General features: G+C 32.1%; 1 protein-coding gene across 3 annotated transcripts in view; it reads left to right on the top strand.

Annotated features, from left to right (window-relative positions):
* Window positions 1–18,338, top strand: part of LOC126740008 (acetylcholinesterase-like) — a 105,050-nt gene that overhangs the window by 1,238 nt on the left and 85,474 nt on the right. The gene's annotated exons all lie outside the window — the stretch shown is intronic.

Raw genomic sequence — 18,338 nt, 5'->3', positions numbered from 1 at the left:
GCTTTTCCAAGCTGTCTAAAGACGGCAATTACTATTCGGTACATACAAGATGGTGATGAAGAACAAGTTTTGAATTATCGTCCAATTGTACTTCTTTCCACGTTATCCAAGATTATTAAACGAATGGTGAAAAAAAAAATTGAACATCAGGAGTACCCCAAGGCAGTAACCTTTTGTACTATTCTATTGATAATATTTATTAATGATCTGCCTAAGGTTAAATATCGTGTTTGTTGATGATTTTAAGATATTCAGATCGGTTTGCTCTTTGGATGATTTCAGCAAGCTCAGTGTGATCAGAAAAGTAAACTATATGAATGACTTCTATAATACTGCTCATAAATAACTTCTAAAAAAAAATAACGAAAATCTAATTGCTAAGAACTAATTTAATATTCACTTTGAAAATACTATGGCTATAGCTTATTAGATACTAGGAGGATATTAATGGTATATTAAAATTGTATAACTTCCTCATGCAAGTATGTAGCATCGACCTGGAAATTAAGGAATCTTACGTTCTCTCACATCAGTGATATTTCTGTATACTGTGGTTATATTATAGTGTTTAGTCTTAATGTTAAGTTTGTTGCAGATACATATTTTTCATTATTTTTATTTTTTATTAATTTTCTGTTTTCTTTAGTACCTCTTATATATAATTTCAGCTAGTTATTCCAAGGAATTCCTTTCTGTTATTCCACTATTCGTTGTCGTGCATTGTAATTTCAGATTCTATCTCTTCCTAATATACCCAGTGATCTCCTAAAAACATCCATTTCAGTCGCTTCAAGTTATATTCGAGTTTATTCCGTTTACATATTTACGTTGTTTCCAATTTTGTTACCACACCACACCATTTACCTATAATTCTTCTGGCTTGGGTTATTCTTTTCTTTATCGTATTTTATAGATGAGTCAATTTCCACATCAAGATACATGTACCTAAACGTTGCAACTAGTTACTTCATCTATATCTAATTGGGTGTTAAATGGTTCTGCTTCTATGGGGAGATATTTTGTTTTATGTGTATTAATGTCTAGTTCCAGTTATTATAATCTTGCTGCAATTTTTATGCTATATATTGTAAGTCGTATTTATTAAATTGTATAAGTGACTGTTCTTCTTCTTCTTTATTTATATACTCCTATTCAATGAGATCTCGGATAATTCACCCATAGACGTTACCAGTTCTAAGGCCTTAAGAGATTCTGAAATTAAACAGGTGGAATTTCTGTTTTTTCAAAACGAACTGGGTAGTAGATTTCGGTATTCCAATGGTATTGCAACATTTTTCTGACAGATTTTTCTGGATTCAATTATAGCTAATACTACATTATTTTCTTTTTCTTCGTTGCCGGGCTCATTTCTTGACAACATTAGTTTCTTGAATGCACTATAATGCTTAAGATTCGAAGCCAATCGTCCGAAAATTTTTATACGGGATTATTTGCTCTCTGGTTAGTTATTTAAATACATATGACCAGCTTCAAAGGCGTTGCTGTAGCATAGGATAATATACAATTTTAACATACCATTCAAAATTTCCTTAGGTAAAAAAACACGTTCCATTTTGTAACAAAAAAAATAGACATTCTTATCTTAGACCTACTGTATCAGCCACAAGTGGCTCCTCTATATGCTCATAAGAAATTTATTCGTAACATCGTATTTTGTCTTACTATTATATAGTCAATGACAGATTTAATGTTTCCCGTATGTTATATACATGTGTATCTAAATGTCTTTATGTCTGAAACATCTATTTGTTATTCTTATTAGATGTTGTTGACATATTTCGATCACTCTCTCGCCATCGTTTGTATTAATTTCTTCGAATGAGCCTATTACGAAATCTTACGGACCAACTCTACTTTTTAGGTCACCCAGTACTATAATTTCTCTTAATTTGTCGATTTTCATGACTGACTGTTCAAAAAAATCATCCTTCTTTGCTAGTGGTTCGTCATCAGATATGGTGTATAGTCCAAGACTTGTAAGTGGTTTCTGATTTACACTAATATTAACCCGAATAATATTTTTGTTGACAGTCGCGAAATCGGTTATTTTATTGTTATTTTTTTTTGTGTATCATGATCGAAGCGCACCTTTTTGCCCAACATGAAAATGTTTCGGGACAATTTTTATATGTACATATTGGTTCATGATTTCTGTACCTGTACCTTTCTTCGCCTCTATTAAAATCACCATTTCTATACCTGAGTTAAATGGCTCTTGTGACATTTTTTCTATTTTTCTTTTGATTCCTTGGACGTTCCAAGCACCAATAGTCATACTCCTTTTTGTAGCTGTTGTCATTTTCCATCTAATCCATTCATTCCAAGGCTACTGTTGAGCTTTTTAGTAATCTAAAGTTTTACAAGTGACAGATAACCAACCTGACACCTCAACCTGCAATCTGGAGCCAGATAATGTTTTTCGAGGTTTTCTTTTCTTCTAGATCAGTTGTCTTACAGATTACTTTTGATTTAATATTAATCCTTAAATCATGGGTTGCCTCTTCCTCTGGATCCACCGTCCTTCTTCTCCACCTTCACTGTCGCTGTGGTAATCATCCGTATCCCTGGATTAAGAGAAAGTGTTATACTCCGCAATACTGAGTCCCCAGCAGAACTTAGCCACCGCCTAATTAAGTCAAGTAAATATATTGGTACTAAGAACCTTCCAAAACGGTTAATTGCAAATAGCGCTAAGGTAAAAAACATTCCTCAAAACCATGTAAGATCATCGACATGGTTCTTATTTTAAGCAAATTTTTTCCAAGGAACTCAATGGTTATCGGTATATTTCGGTACCACCAACTGTTCTCTTAAAACTATTAATCAGTGGATCTGGATGACGTTCAATCCACCCTTTTGTTACATAACACTGACTAATATATTGAAACTTACACAGACAGTAAGGCAGACAGAGCGTGGGCGGGTGTCAGGGCTATTTTAAAGGCAAAGTTGGTGCAGATCAGTGTCAGCCGCGGCTCACCTTTGACCTTTCTGACATACACGGAAATTACGCTTCAAATTTTCACATATTTTATGGTGGCGCGGCGGGATTTTCGATATTTCCACTCAATTTACTGTCGAATAAACTAGACACTTTACGGGCTAGATTTCACCTATGTCGAACTTATATATGGTGATATGTAAACCGACTCCCTGGCACGACGTACTCCTCTTATTATATGTATATGATATGAAAGAAGAAACTTTTTAAGTTTGAAATATGAACTTTGTTTCATATTATATTATCTCGTAAAATATAAATGAAAATAGTTTTAATAAATAAAATACAATATAAAATAAATTTGAATTTATAATAATAATTATAATAAACGTCTTTTATTCGCATATTTAAAATACTCTAAACAGAGGGAAATTAAATTTAATGGCGAGTTCTAGCTTAAAGTAATATTCCTAACCAACCATTGAAAATAAAGAAAAAGATAAACTTACAAATAGAAAAGAATTAAAATCAACCTCAAAAAGAAATTTAAATATAAGAAATACATTCATTAATAGTGAGAGAATGTGGTAACATATAATAAAAAAAAAGTAATATGAGAAGAAAGAAAGTATACAAAAACAAGAGGAAAAAAATGTGATACCTATAAGTAAATGCCTTGAATAAATATTGCTGCAAGTAGGTATCACAGTAGGTGGTTTAAATACCCTTTGAAGCTGTTGACAGAAGCACCCTGCCGCGTCAAGCTCATTGATCTTTCATAAAGTTAAAGCCTTTTCAAGCTTGTTAAAACATATATACTGGTTATTCATCTTCGATTATCTTATAAACAAAAGTATTTTAATGTTTTTCTGAAGCCTTTCTTTTTTTTTAAGTTTTAAATTATTTAAATTGAAATAATCAACATTTACGTAGACCATAACAAAATCTTAAGCAGCTGTTGTTATGCAGTCTCTGAAGACAGGGTTTTAATTTAATGCGAGTTGATAAGAACCCTATATGAATATAAAGTGTTCTTAATTTTATGAAGTCTTCGAGATATATGTTTTTTTTAATCTTAGATCTTTATCAAAATAAACACCTTACAAGGCGCACCAACCGGTTGAACTCTCAACAACGTCTTCCGAGAGTACCCGAAGGATTAATGCTAGCAGTATTAATAACGAGGTTAAGAGAATTTGATAAGTCCTTTGAGAATCTCCGAAGTACAATAGATTTTGTTTTATTCGAACTTCGTCCATCATTGATACGTGATTTAGGTATGTGGGCATTTTGACAAAAAAGAGCCAAAAATACTTTCCTCGGGTACTAAAGCCAATAAAGCCGTTGATGAAATATCATTAATACATATTGTTTCTATTGTCAATCGGGTAAATAGCTCCTAAGTAAGTTCAAAGCACACTGTCCAAAACCAAGTGTTTAAGACTTCTAATTCCGTAAAGCGAAATCTGATTAAACCATTGGATAAGCCAGATCCGCTTTCGAAATCGGGAGTTTATAGTTTGCATTGTGCCGATTACCCTACGATTTATGTGGGACAGTCCGGGAGGAAAATTTCAACAAGGGTACAACAACATCTAGGTCTGGTGAACAAGTTTAAAGCCACCGGTATTGTCGAGACCAAGTCAGCGTTTGCCAATTATTTATTGTCAACAGTTCATAATTTTTCCTACCCCAATAATGTGGCAGTGGTTCATGACTAAAGTGGCAAAAAGCTGGATCTTCTCGAGAAGCTAGAGATTACAAGAGTGAAGAAGAGTCCAGTTTTAACTTGCGTTAACGACGTGTTCAATTTTGAGCCGGGACTCATTTTTAATAACATCTTGTAGTCCCCTCCTTTCTTTTCAAGCTATCGCATGAACGGTGTGGCCTAGCGGTCAACGCAGCAAACGGTAACAGTCTTGATGCAAGGTTGTAGGTTCAAATCTCGATAGTTCCTTTTTACTTTTTTATTATTTTCTTGTATTCAAGTTCTATATTATTGTTTTTTATATATTTGTGATGTCAGTTTTAAAACTTATATTTTACCGTTCAGTGTGTGTGTATATTTGACCCAGTCGGGCGTGTTTTTAACCTTCTTGAGGTATACTTTTTTGTTTTACTTTAAGGTCTTTTTGTAATATTATTTGGTATTGTTTACATTATTTTTTAGGTCTGATGATGCTCTTAGGAGCGAAACACGTGTCACCACTCTAACAAATTAAAGAATTTTTTGAGACCGAGACTTTGTGTTGTTCTCCTTTGATTTAGTATCAAACGTCTTACCTACTGTAATCAAGAAGCAGAAAAAACATTTGCTTATTTCAATCACAGAATATAATAATAACATTAGTCACTTTGACAAGGGTCGTAGTAGTACTACGCAGAAGTCTAAAGCTTAACTTAAGTAATGAAAAAAAAACTGCAATACAATACTGATAGCAAGCACACTCCAAGATATATAAATACTAGTGAACAAAGTAAATAAAGAAAGCGAAGTATATCGACTGACAATGAACGTGAAGAACACTAAATTCAAGTTGATTAGCAAAACAACAAGTAATGTCGGATAAATCTACATACACAACCAACCAGTACACCACCTAGAAAAATACAAATCTTTCGGTACCATTATCAATAAACACGACTGCTCCCAGGAAATTAGTTTCATGTAGTGGCAAAAACATGACTTTAACTTGTGACAATATTTTTTCCACTATACAGGAAACGCCTGTGCGTAAATCACAATTAGCACTGATGATGGCTCATACGCCGAAAGCGTTCGGCTATAAGCCAATAATAAAGATTTTGCCCTGAATATATCATGTTTAATTATTTTCTAGAATAGAAAAGGCAAGATCAGCGTTTATGAGAACGAAAAAAAAATCTCCACAAGAGATATCACATGCTATGTACTATCTGTGCTGCTTTCTGGCGTAGAGTCATGAACCGTGAAGAAAAATATAAGAAGACTAGAAGCTTTCAAATACTGGACATACCGGAGAATACTAAAAATTAGCATACAAAAATTAAATATTGAAGTATAAAAACCGATTAACATAGAAAAGAAATAATTCTGAAAATTAAAAAACGAAAATTACAATATCTGGGACATTTTATGAGGGAGTCAAAGTACAGCTTGTTACAACTGATAATACAGGGAAAGATCCAAGGAATAAGTGTGGGAAGAAGAGGCCACTCGTGTTTGGTTGAAGAATCTGCTTGACTGGTACAGATGCACAATTGTTTAGATCTACTGTTTTAAGAATAAGATATGATTGCTAACCTTCACAATGAAGGCGGCACCTCAAGAAGTAGGTTTGGTGCCCTAATGCTAATGAAGTAGTGATTGGTAGCCGGAGAAGAATAAGTCCTTCATTCCAGAGAAGATGGGCCTTTCTCAAATATGTAAATTATCAATATTGTGTATCCTGTGGGCAAGTCGATGTGCACCACTGCAAGTTTTCTAATATTCTGGGACCTTTAAAAATAAGTTGGATAACAGATGTTTTTACTGCTTATAACAGAATGCACAAAAGACATTACACTTATGAGACTCTGGAAGCCAACAGAAGGCAACGAATCTACAGGTGACTTACATCTTTCTGAAAATTCGAGGTTGAACTTTGTAAGAAAAAATGTTGTGTAACTTCGATCGGACACAAAAGAGTGAGAAGTGCACGACTTGCTCATTTCAGTAATACCATAATAGTTTGATTTAGTTAGAGTGTTGCCGTTGCGTAGTTGCCTAACATTAATATTTTCATCATCAAGAACTGCTCCATCAAAGTAGCAAATACAATAAAAATCCTTATCATCAGAGTCTTATATATGATTGGACTTATTTTAGAGACAGATGACTATTAGGATGTGGTAATTAGCATTCTTTATTACCTTCATAGACAATTTCTTCTTCATCTCCCAATATTAAAAAAATATGCATTAAAATTTACACTGCTGCTTTTTTTAATTATTCATTTTTTTCGAAACAACAGATAGTAATATTTATTTCAAGTCAGGTTTTCTCTAACACCACAACGCCAACCTTCCATTTAGCCTGTCCAAGGTCCAAGCGTCAGTCTGGTAAGAACCAACGGTTACTGTCAAAAATATCAAATGACGTCACGGTTAAGGCTATCGCTTAGATGGGATGTTTTAATATTGCGGTCAATCGGTTATTTTATTTGTTTACATGTGTATTCTCTGGAGCTGTATTGTGTACATAGACGTTGCTCTTAAAACTGCATTAATCTTTTGGATGAAATTTGAAGAAAACCCACTTGTGGTTTTACGGCATTTGTCAATTGTCAACCGCTATAACTTTCCTTCTAAGCAGGGTTACTGGCGCTTTAGCCGTTGACGTCTCTCGGTAAATACCAAATGTCGCTTGTATGAAGCGGTATTTACTTTTGCCTCCTGTACACCCCTCGCTTGGACAGGCTAATAGTGTCGTATTTGGCACATTTCAATTACGGGCATAAACAATAGACACACAGTTCTCTGTCGCACTTTCTCTCAAGTGCCTGAAAGGAAATCATATATAATTACTGACTAATTTCAGGCAGTTAAAGGAGTCATTCGTCTAATCATATGACATTCTTTCTCTGTCTGTTTTGATTCCCTGTAAAAGAGAGAAATATTTTACTAATTCCAGACAGTTGAAAGAGTCATTCTTTTAATCTCTCAACTCTTTGATAGTGCCTGAAATAAATATATAATTCTTGAATAATTTCAGGGAGTTGATAGTCATTTTTCTAATCCAATGACATTCTTTCTCTGTCTGTTTTAATTCCCTGCAAAAGATAGAAATATCTTACTAATTCCAGGCAGTTAAAAGTCATTGTTTTAATCCTTTTTGATAACTTCAGGGAAAAATAGAAAGACAAGAGAGTTGTATGCTTTTGGACGCAGTTCTTTCCACCTGTCTCTCTCAAGTGCCTGAAATAAATATACAACTATTAACTAATTTCAGGCAGTTGAAAGAGTCATCCTTCTAATCCTGTGATACTCTCTTTGTCTGTTTCAAATCCTTGTAAGTGTACGGCCAGACTGAATTGCGGGCGGGCGTGAAGCGAGCGAGCGATTTTTTGGCCATACTAAAAAAAGAAAATCGCAGACTAGTGGTGTTCTGTCGCCAGTAAACATGGCACCCTTATCAAAACTAAAAAGAAATATTTTAATAGACAGTAACCCCTATATGAAGTGGAAATTATTTTTGGAGAAGTCTCGTAGATATGGAATACATCCTATTAATAAAAGGAGAAAAAAATTTGGAGAATTTCACCACCTATACGTCGAATTAAGAGAATGCCCCAAAAAATTCTTTGAATACTTAAGAATGTCCATAAGCACATATGATTTTTTATTAAGTAAGGTTAATAGAAGGTTTACGAAAATTACGACAAATTATCGATCTCCTATATCAGCAGAAGAAAGACTGGTAGTAACATTAAGATAAGAATATATTCTTTTTATATATAATAATGAAATGCTAGTTATAGAAATAAAAGTTTTTATTTAATTTTATTATAACAGGCTAATTAACTAAATTTTCTAACAAAAACTACATTATATAATATTATTCGTTAAATATGAACCTGGGTCGTTACTCCAGCCTGCTCGGTTTTCCAAGTTACCAGTTTCTAAAAGCGGAACTTGTAAAATCTGCTGCTGCTGCTGCTGCTCTGGCAGCTTTTTTTTTTTTTTTCTTCAAAATTAATGACATGATATTCGACTTAATTTCTAGTTTTTCAAATTCTGTGAATTCAGCCATATGGGGCAATAGACTTTTAAACAACAGTAAATCGGCGTTATCGTAGTCTTTTTTTAGTTTTTAAACTTAAAAATTCTTCTTGGATGTCGTTTTTGGTCCTTTTACGTACTTGAGAAATTGAGCTGCTCCTAGATGGTGTTCGTAGCGGCATTGATGAGGGTGAAGAAGGTTGTGAATGTAGATCGCTGGCTTCATTGTTTTCATTATTTTCAACGGAATGAAGTTCTTCGATTTCATTTGAATCTTCATTGCAAGAAAACAAATTCCCCTGTGTAGGGGAAGGAGTAACAAAATCTTTTAAAAAATTCATTTGTTCAAAATACTGCCACTTTGGTCTTACAGGTGGTACACTGGCTCCAGATCTGGAAATGGGTATTTTTTTCATCTCCTTTCTGAGCTAATCTTTTAAATTTTTCCGCCTGTTTTTGGCATCCGTAACTAAAAAGAAAATATAATTTAATACACTATTATAGCTAATTAATTATTTTTATATTTACAAAACTTTTAGTGATATTTATACATATTTATAGAGTTTTTTAGGTATTTGGCAACGGGTTTATCGTTTAGATCTTTAGCATTTGCTTTTCGAATGGGAAAATCTACAGTAAGCAACATAGTTTTCGAAACCTGTCAAATTATTTGGGAAGAACTAAAGGAAGGATTTATGCCAATTCCAACTGAGAACTGTTTAAAGAAAGTTATAGCTGACTACTTTAATCGATGGAAATCAAGAGATAGAAATATTTTACTAATTCTAGGCAGTTGATCAAGTGATTTTTTTAATCACGAATCACCCTTGATAATTCCAAAGAAAAATAGAAAGACAAAAGGGTTTTATGTTTTGGACACAGTTCTCTCTGTCTCGCTCTCTCTCCTGTGTCTGGTGGAATATATAATAATAAGCTCATTCCAGGTAGTTAATAGAGTCATTCTTCTAATCCAGTAACACTCTCTTTGTCCTGAGGGATTCAGAAGACATAAGGGTTCCCGGAGAAGAACACAGTGCCTGGAAAAAGATATATATTACTTAGTACTACTCAGGAAGAGCATAAAAGTAGGAGTAAATCTACTCTTCCAGGTATCCCTATCGATTAGGCTCTTCCTGCAAGAAAAGCAGATATATAGAAGGGTTCTTGGGGGGATTAAATGCTTCCAGAGGGAAACAGGATGCCTAAAAGAAAACCTTTATTTGTCCATATCTTGGAGAAGTGAAAATGCGAGAAATTCTAAAGGAAAATTTTCTACCAATACAAGGGATGTTTATATAAATATATTAAAAAATCCATTTTAAATGTGTTTAAAATGGATGATTTTTTCGACATAAACAATAGTAGTTACGGCCTGAATTATAAAAAATGTACCCACAATTTTTGTGCTACATTTTTATTTATAAACAAAGTTCTTGCATTTTATATCATGGTCCTCAATTGCAATGGAGGCTTGCGAGTTTGATTTTAGAGAGACGGGGGAGCAAAGATCATATTTGGATATAAAACATAAATGTTGACATCTAAAATAAAATAACCTTTAATTTCAGGTATAACATGAGGCTCTGGGGGGTGAGAGGATGACATCAGAGAAATTCAATTTCTGTCAATAAATGTTCCAATAAATAAAACACACTACTTAGGCAATATGCAATATGCTGCAAAACCATAGGCAATATGTTGTGTATCCTTTTTTCGAATAGTGTCGTTGCTTTGACCACGTCTTAAGATGATGGCCTACGGTCGAAAACGCTAGGCAGCAATTTTTTAATATGTTATACGCTTCCTATATTCTATATTCTCATTACTATATTCCCATTCAATATTAAATTTGATTGATTTGAAGATTTTCAGGGTGCCCTGTTTTGTCTCGGACAACCTATATATTTCAAAGTTTTCCAAAAACTTTTAGGATTAATTTTAAATTGATTTTCTAAGAATCTTCTTTTTTTGTTATGAATTGATAATGTTACCATATTTCTTAGCCTCTGGTAATGTAGGATTCATTATATTAACATTCTTCTTATTTTTCCAAGCTATATCATGATTTTTTTATTATTTTATATAATATATTTTTTAACTTTATGTTTTGAATTTTGAGAGGGAACCTGTTTTATTTATTTCTGCCCTAAAGAATAGCCCATAATCATATTGAGAGTCACTGAAATGACCCATATTATATAAGACTCACTTATATTATCCCTCGAACCTGACATATCGACTATCAATGAATACCATAAATATTTAATAAAGTGAAAACTAATCGATACGTTATAAAAGACATAAACCTTGGACTCTATGGGATCGCCAACATTTGTGGCGGGTAAATTTTGAAGGTTAAACGGAATTTATTAGTAGTTATACCGCAATTATTGATATAATTTATAACGGTATAACTATTTAAAACAAACACTAACGTCGACAATAAAACCTTCGTCAAACTTTGCAATCCAATTTACGTAACATGCAATGCGACGTTGTCAACTTACCTTAATTGTCTAAAAAGTTCCAATTACTTTTCGGATCAGCGTCATTGTTATCAGAAGTCAGCAGCAAACAATAAAACAACAAAGGCAGCAGAGTTGCAGATGCATAAATCCAAAATCAAACGGTTGCGCATAGCGGGAATCAATGTATTTGTACAACCCGGAGGCTGCAATTAGAGACCCGATATGGAAACTGGATTAAATAAATTACAAACGGCGACACACGTTTTACCGATGACGTCAAAAGAGGGAAAAAGCGGGTTTTTTCCATCGGAAAAACAAAATGTCTTTGATTATACAATGATTTATGTGAGCAGTGGCGGCGTGGGTGGTGAGGGCTTGCATTTCCATTTCAAAATATGCCAACGATAAATTATAAGAAAATTCTTTAAAATCACTGACGAGAATCATATTTTATTGCTTCCAAGCCATTAAAGAAAAAACTCATTTTTTAATATTGTGTTTCAGGTCAACAAGAGCTTAAAATCACTCCAGAGATGCATATTTTATCACATTTAAGCCGAATGAATAACAAATAATTTTTTTTATTTTGAGCCTGATCAATAATTTTTTTTAAGTTACAGGTTCCTAATCTCTTAAAATCACTGCTCAATATTCACATATATTATTTATCTCATACATATGTATATTGCCGTTCATGGGGCTCTAAAATCACCGCCTAGATACATATTTTATCTCTTCCAACTCAATAATAGAACAAAAGTTGCTATGATTTTGTTTAAGATTCCGGGTTGTTGATCCTTGAAAATCACTGCTGAGAAAAATGTTAGCACAAATTATTTTACCCTGATGAACTGTTAAAATTACTAAAATTACGTATTATAATAACTATTTTATTGCTTAAGTTGATAAGGAAACAAAATAATTTTTTATTTGATTTTGAACGACAAATATTTAAAATCACTCTCTTGAAAAATATTCTATTGCCTGTAGGTTATTAAGCAATCAAAATATTTTTTTAAATTGTTAACAGACTGCTTGTTTAAAAAAAACTAAAATAAACTCTTAAAATCCTTAAGAGGATTATTACTTCCTTTTAAATCTATTATTAAAGCTATTATTTTTTTATGATTCTTATAATTTTAATCATTTTAAGATACTAACAAGAAACAATCGCTTGTTAGATCTTATGCTTTTAAATAGTATGTAGTGTTTTAATGAATTTCCTTCACAGCAATTAGAAATGCTTTACAAAAGCATCGACAAGGTAAGTATCTCTCCAAAATACATATCCAGAAAAGAAGAAATTTTATTGGTTTATATCAGGAATTGTTGTCTGGAATGTACTGGTCGCCTATTTATCAATACACTGACCTAAACTTAACTTGCGACGAGTTCTATAAATTACTATTTAACAATATTGATAAGTGAATTCCTACATCAACACATGTACCAAACCTAAAATATCCTCCATGGTACACTAAAATTAAAAAAATATTCACTTGAAAGATCAACTTTTTCAGGCTCTCAGTATAAAAAGCATAATAACATTATTTTCTATCAAGAGTTTTCAACAATTCGGTATCAAGCTAAAAGAGACATTGACGTCTCACATAAACCATTTTGTACTCCAAACAGAATACCAAATCAAAGTGAACCGAATTATGGCCATACTTAAGCACTAAATGGTTGGGTTTTACTCAAATCCCAAATCATATACATCGTTGATGCCAGACAAGGTGTTGATGCTTTTTTCGATTAAAAAAAAAATCATTTAATTTTACTAACTCCTTCGCAACAACTTCCTCCAATAATACTTTAATCTATCCCATCATTGACATAACATTTTTCCCAGAAGATGAGGTTTTTGGTACACTGAAACCAATGAATAACAAAGTAACTTCCGGACCAGATATGATACCATCTCTCTCCTTAAGAGATTGTGCTCTGGTACTCTGCAGGCAACTCACCTTTTTATAGAACCTTTGCCTATTTAATCAGTCCATCCCTAAGACTTGATGGCGTTCAAACGTAAGACATATATTCTAAGTACAGACCTATTACAATTATAAACAACTTTTTAAAATGTCTAGAAGTACAGGATCACAATAGAACATATTTCATCATATTATAAAATAACATTTCTACCTATCAGCATGGTTTCTTCAAAAGGCACTCTAGTACTATAAACCTAGTAATTACTTCACAAATCCTCGCTGAATCTCTTGATTATTCTTCCTAAGTGGACGTTATTTACATAGATCTGTCCAAATCATTCGACAAACTGGACCATGTTTTACCACTAGAAAAAATAAAGTTATTTCGCTTTTCTGTTAGATTAATTATGCTTTTACATGCCTGGTTAACTGGTACGTCGCAGTTTGTGGCTATAATTAGAGTTGTTTCTCAAGATTACTCTACTTCAGGTGTTCCTCAGAAGTCAGTCCTTTGTTCTCTGATTTTTCTCTGATAACCTCAAACTTTTTTACCGTAATTCCATCAGTGACTACCTGATATAATTTAAATAAACATTGATAAATGCCAAGTGATATTATTTACTCTTAAAACTAACCCTATTAGATGCAATTATTCCATAAAGAAGAAATTGCTTCTTAGAACCGAATATTTTAGGGATCTTGGCGTAACCTTTGATAATAAGCTAACTTTTACCAAATATTGTGAAAAAATAATTAGTGAAGCATCTAGAACTCTTGGATTTAGTACCAGCCTAAGCGGTGAATTTCAGGATATTGATACACTTAAAAACTATTATGTGCCTTTATAAAGCCAAAACTGAAATATGCTTCAGGCCTGTAGTCGCCAGAGTACAATGTGCATATGGAGGGTCTGGAGAGAGTGCAGCGTTGGTTCTTATTGAAAAATCATAGTTCCTATCCCCTCAAGGATATCCTGAAGAGAATTTGCTTCTTGTATTTGTCATGCAATCCCTTATATGAAGAAGAAACTACTATTTAAGGTATTTTTGCTTCAGTTGCTTGATAATATTATTGACTGCACTTATCTCTTAAGTGGAATTAACGTTCGTATTCCTCGTGCAGGTTCACGTCGAAGCCTATCTCGTTCTTTGCCGAGAGCGAGAACTAACAAACTACAGTTTTCTCCTGTTTATATCAGAGGCAAAACACATCTCCTTGGCACTGATTTTGATGTGTTTAATGGTTTAGTTGCAATGATTCGGACTCTCTTCAGGGAACATGAGCTTAACGTTGTCTGACGCTATTCCTTGCTCTGCCTGCCGTTGCATTCTTCCGAATTATTTTTTCGTGTTTTTTGTTTTATTATGATATAGTTAGTCGTTTACTGGTAATTTTTGATATTTACTAATTTACCAAGTAGTTAAATATTGTTTTTAGCACTTGGAAAGCCCGTAATAATGTTGAATCTGCTTTAAGGACAACCTGGATGGTTCTTCAAGGCTTTTTATGACCCTTTATTTGGTATTCCTGACTCTATGAAATAACTCTTGTAGTTGACATGGAGAGCCTGTAATAATTTTCTATTATCCTGTAAACTCACTGTTGAGAAAAATATTTTATTGCCTGTAAGTTTTATGCACAAACATTTTTTTTAATTGATCCTAGATCGAGAAACCTTAAAATTACCTGACTGAACTTCTTTTCCCTATCGGGGCAGAAAATTCCTAACATAATATTTTCTTATTAGTTTCATGCTCACAATATTAAAATCACTGCAAATATTAATAATTTATCGCATTCAAGACGATTCAATACACATAACTAATCGCATAAAAACCTCAATATAAGAAAATTATTAATGAGAAATTAAAATACTATTTGTTTCGGTAAAATTATTGCCGTGTTAAATTTTGTCTCCTTTCCTAGATAAGGAACAAAGCAATGAGAATAGGAATATTTAGGTAATTTTTCTAATAAATAGATACATATTTGTTACTACAAGTAATCTTTTATATGCATAAGACTAGAATATAATAATTTATAATATACAGGTGTTACAAGCTTATGGGAAAGTATTGAGAACTAGGTAACCTTAGCAAATACTCAAAATTTTCCTACTATTTTAAATCCGACACTCAGTGTATATTTACTTATTTTGATAAAAAAACAGTGTTATGAATATTTTGACATAATAAAAAGCGACGTGCCATATACTCGTAGAAATCGTTTCAAGTTCATCTTCGATGCCGTTTTTTTGGTTCATTTTGCTTTCAGGTTATCCTGAATGTTTCTCCAAAGCCTTTCATCATTTTTTCACTTGTTCTTCTAGGTGGGATGGTGTTTCCAATGAGCACAATATGGTATTGAGATCATCTTTTAACTGTATCATTGGTGTACCTTTCCACATTATTTAATGTGGAAGTTTAGTGAGCCTGGAATATCCTTAGAATAGTTTCAATTCTAAAGACAACCCGGATGCTTCTCCAGAGCATTTTATCACCATTATTTTGATATTCCCGATTCTCTGATACAATTCTTTGCATGGAGAGTCTGAATTAATTTTTCAACTGCTTTTAGAAAAACTTACATTATTTTATTTCATATTTCACCTTTTAACTTCTAGGTGAGATCGTATTTAAAATAATTTCGATAACTGTTGACTTTAGGTATAGGACATGATGCATGAAACATACCTAGAATTCCACGCGAAATTCAAAGATGAAATAAAAAAGGTGTTTTCATTTGAAAAAATGAAGTTGATGGTCGTAATTTAATTTTGAGCAACCCTGTATATACAAACTTCACGTACAAAAATGCGCAACTTGAAATAAAAATCGACGGTCTTCAACATCTTGTTTATAATTTAAAGCATAATCTATTCATAATAAATATTTATCATTTAAATATTATTTAACGACGTCACTGGTAAAGATTACTTTTGTCAGCGGAATCAACAATGCGATCAAGCGGCGTTGCGATGTTGTTGCCTTTTTCTCTAATATAGGGACGTTATCTACATTATTTTAACTTTGAATGTTGACTTCTGTTATAGTATCTAATGCTATTATAAAATATGAATTTTATTAAGGAGGTATATTATTATTTTGTGCATATCAAAATAAGTGACAAATTTTTATGTGTAAATTTCAGCTTTAATTAAAAGTGTGTCCCGATAGTTCATATTTGATATTATAAAATGTGTTATTTTTGTTCGATTTCTACATAAGCATTTGGTGTCATTGCATCAGAGATGTTGCAAGCAAACAAACTGCCCATAGTTCCACGGCAATGGTAATTCTAATTTTTCAATGTTCTAAGAAACTACTCTAAGGACAACCTGGATGCTTCTTCAGTGCATTTTATCACTCTTATTTTAATATTTGCCATTCTCTGAAATAACTCTCTGCTGCTTTTCAATTGCTATTAGAAGAACTTGCAGTACTTTATTTGGCTTTTTAACTAGCCTTCTAGGTGAGATGGTATCAATTAAAATAGCACATTTGGGCCTCAAGATCACCTTTAAATTATGTTATTGGTTAATCTTCCAGATTATTTAGTATTCCAATTTTTCTATAGCTCTTGAGACTTAAGTAAAATCTGTATTGTTGTGGCGAATTCATAATAAGTTACTTATTATATTGGGTATTACGTCACTTATAGCAAAAATCAATTTAGAAATTTTTATCTCACACGCTCAACAATTATTGAAAAGAAGAAGAAAATAGACTTATTCACGTATTTAAAAGAAATATGAACTTAAATCTGTAACGATACCGTTCGATATACTTAATTTAATTTAAGTTCAATAAGTTTTAAATACAATAATTTACTTGAGGTATAATAGATTTTTTTATATACCTAGGACCTGAGGTTCAATCTATTAATCTCTGAGCTCGTTTCTTCTTTTCAATATCCTACCTAACTTTGTTATGAATATTATAATTAAAAAACGATAAAATACAACAAGAAGACCTACTTTTTTTAAAAATACCTAATTTGAACCAACGTTTCGGTAGTTATATCTACTACCGTTATCAAGATAATTAAAGTAAAATTGAATTAAATTAAAAATAAAATATACTTATCTTTCAAATTTTTAGTAATCCAGTCTCATCAAAATTTCTTCCTAATTCGAAAATACTTTATATACTTTTTTATATGATTTGACGGTTTATTATATATAAAAATGTTTTTTATCATATAAAAAAGTATATAAAGTATTTTCGAATTAGGAAGAAATTTTGATGAGACTGGATTACTAAAAATTTGAAAGATAAGTATTTTTAGTAATTTTACTTTAATTACCTTGATAAGGGTAGTAGATATAACTACCGAAACGTTGGTTCAAATTAGGTATTTTTAAAAAAAGTAGGTCTTCTTGTTGTATTTTATCGTTTTTTAATTATAATATTCATAACAAAGTTAGGTAGGATATTGAAAAGAAGAAACGAGCTCAGAGATTAATAGATTGAACCTCAGCTCCTAGGTATATAAAAAAATCTATTATACCTCAAGTAAATTATTGTATTTAAAACTTATTGAACTTAAATTAAATTAAGTATATCGAACGGTATCGTTACAGATTTAAGTTCATATTTCTTTTAAATACGTGAATAAGTCTATTTTCTTCTTCTTTTCAATAATTGTTGAGCGTGTGAGATAAAAATTTCTAAGTTGATTTTTGCTATAAGTGACGTAATACCCAATATAATAAGTAACTCATTACTCTTGAGACTTGCTGGGAAAGCCTGGGATAATCTTTAACCTGCTCTAAGGACAACCTGGATGGATCTTCAGAGCTTTGTATCACCCTTAATATGATATTCCCTATTCTATGAAATAACTCTGAAGACATGGTTGACATGGAGAGCCTGTAATATGAATAGATTTTATGAGATAATTTTTTATTATCTTATAAAATTACTGCTGAGAAAAAAAACTGTATCGCTTCCAAGCCAATAAGAGAACAATGAAAACAAAAAAAAAAAAAAATTTACTAATATTTCATCACTGTCAGAAATATATTTTATCACACTCAAGCCAAATATGATTTTTTTGTATTTACAGGTTTGTGATAACTTAAAATCACTGCAATACATAATTATCTCATCATAACATAATCATAAAAACAATTTTAAAAATCACTACTGACTGAACTTCCTCTATCCCTATCGGAGCAAAAAATGCTTAACAGTGCAATGAAATGCTTAAAAATGCTTATTCGTTTCATGCTCA

This window comes from Anthonomus grandis, chromosome 8 (assembly GCF_022605725.1).
Source record: "Anthonomus grandis grandis chromosome 8, icAntGran1.3, whole genome shotgun sequence".
In the NCBI taxonomy this organism is placed as follows: Eukaryota; Metazoa; Arthropoda; class Insecta; order Coleoptera; family Curculionidae; genus Anthonomus; species Anthonomus grandis.
Note: the sequence above shows the minus strand (reverse complement) of the source record. Positions and strands in the feature narration are given on the sequence as shown.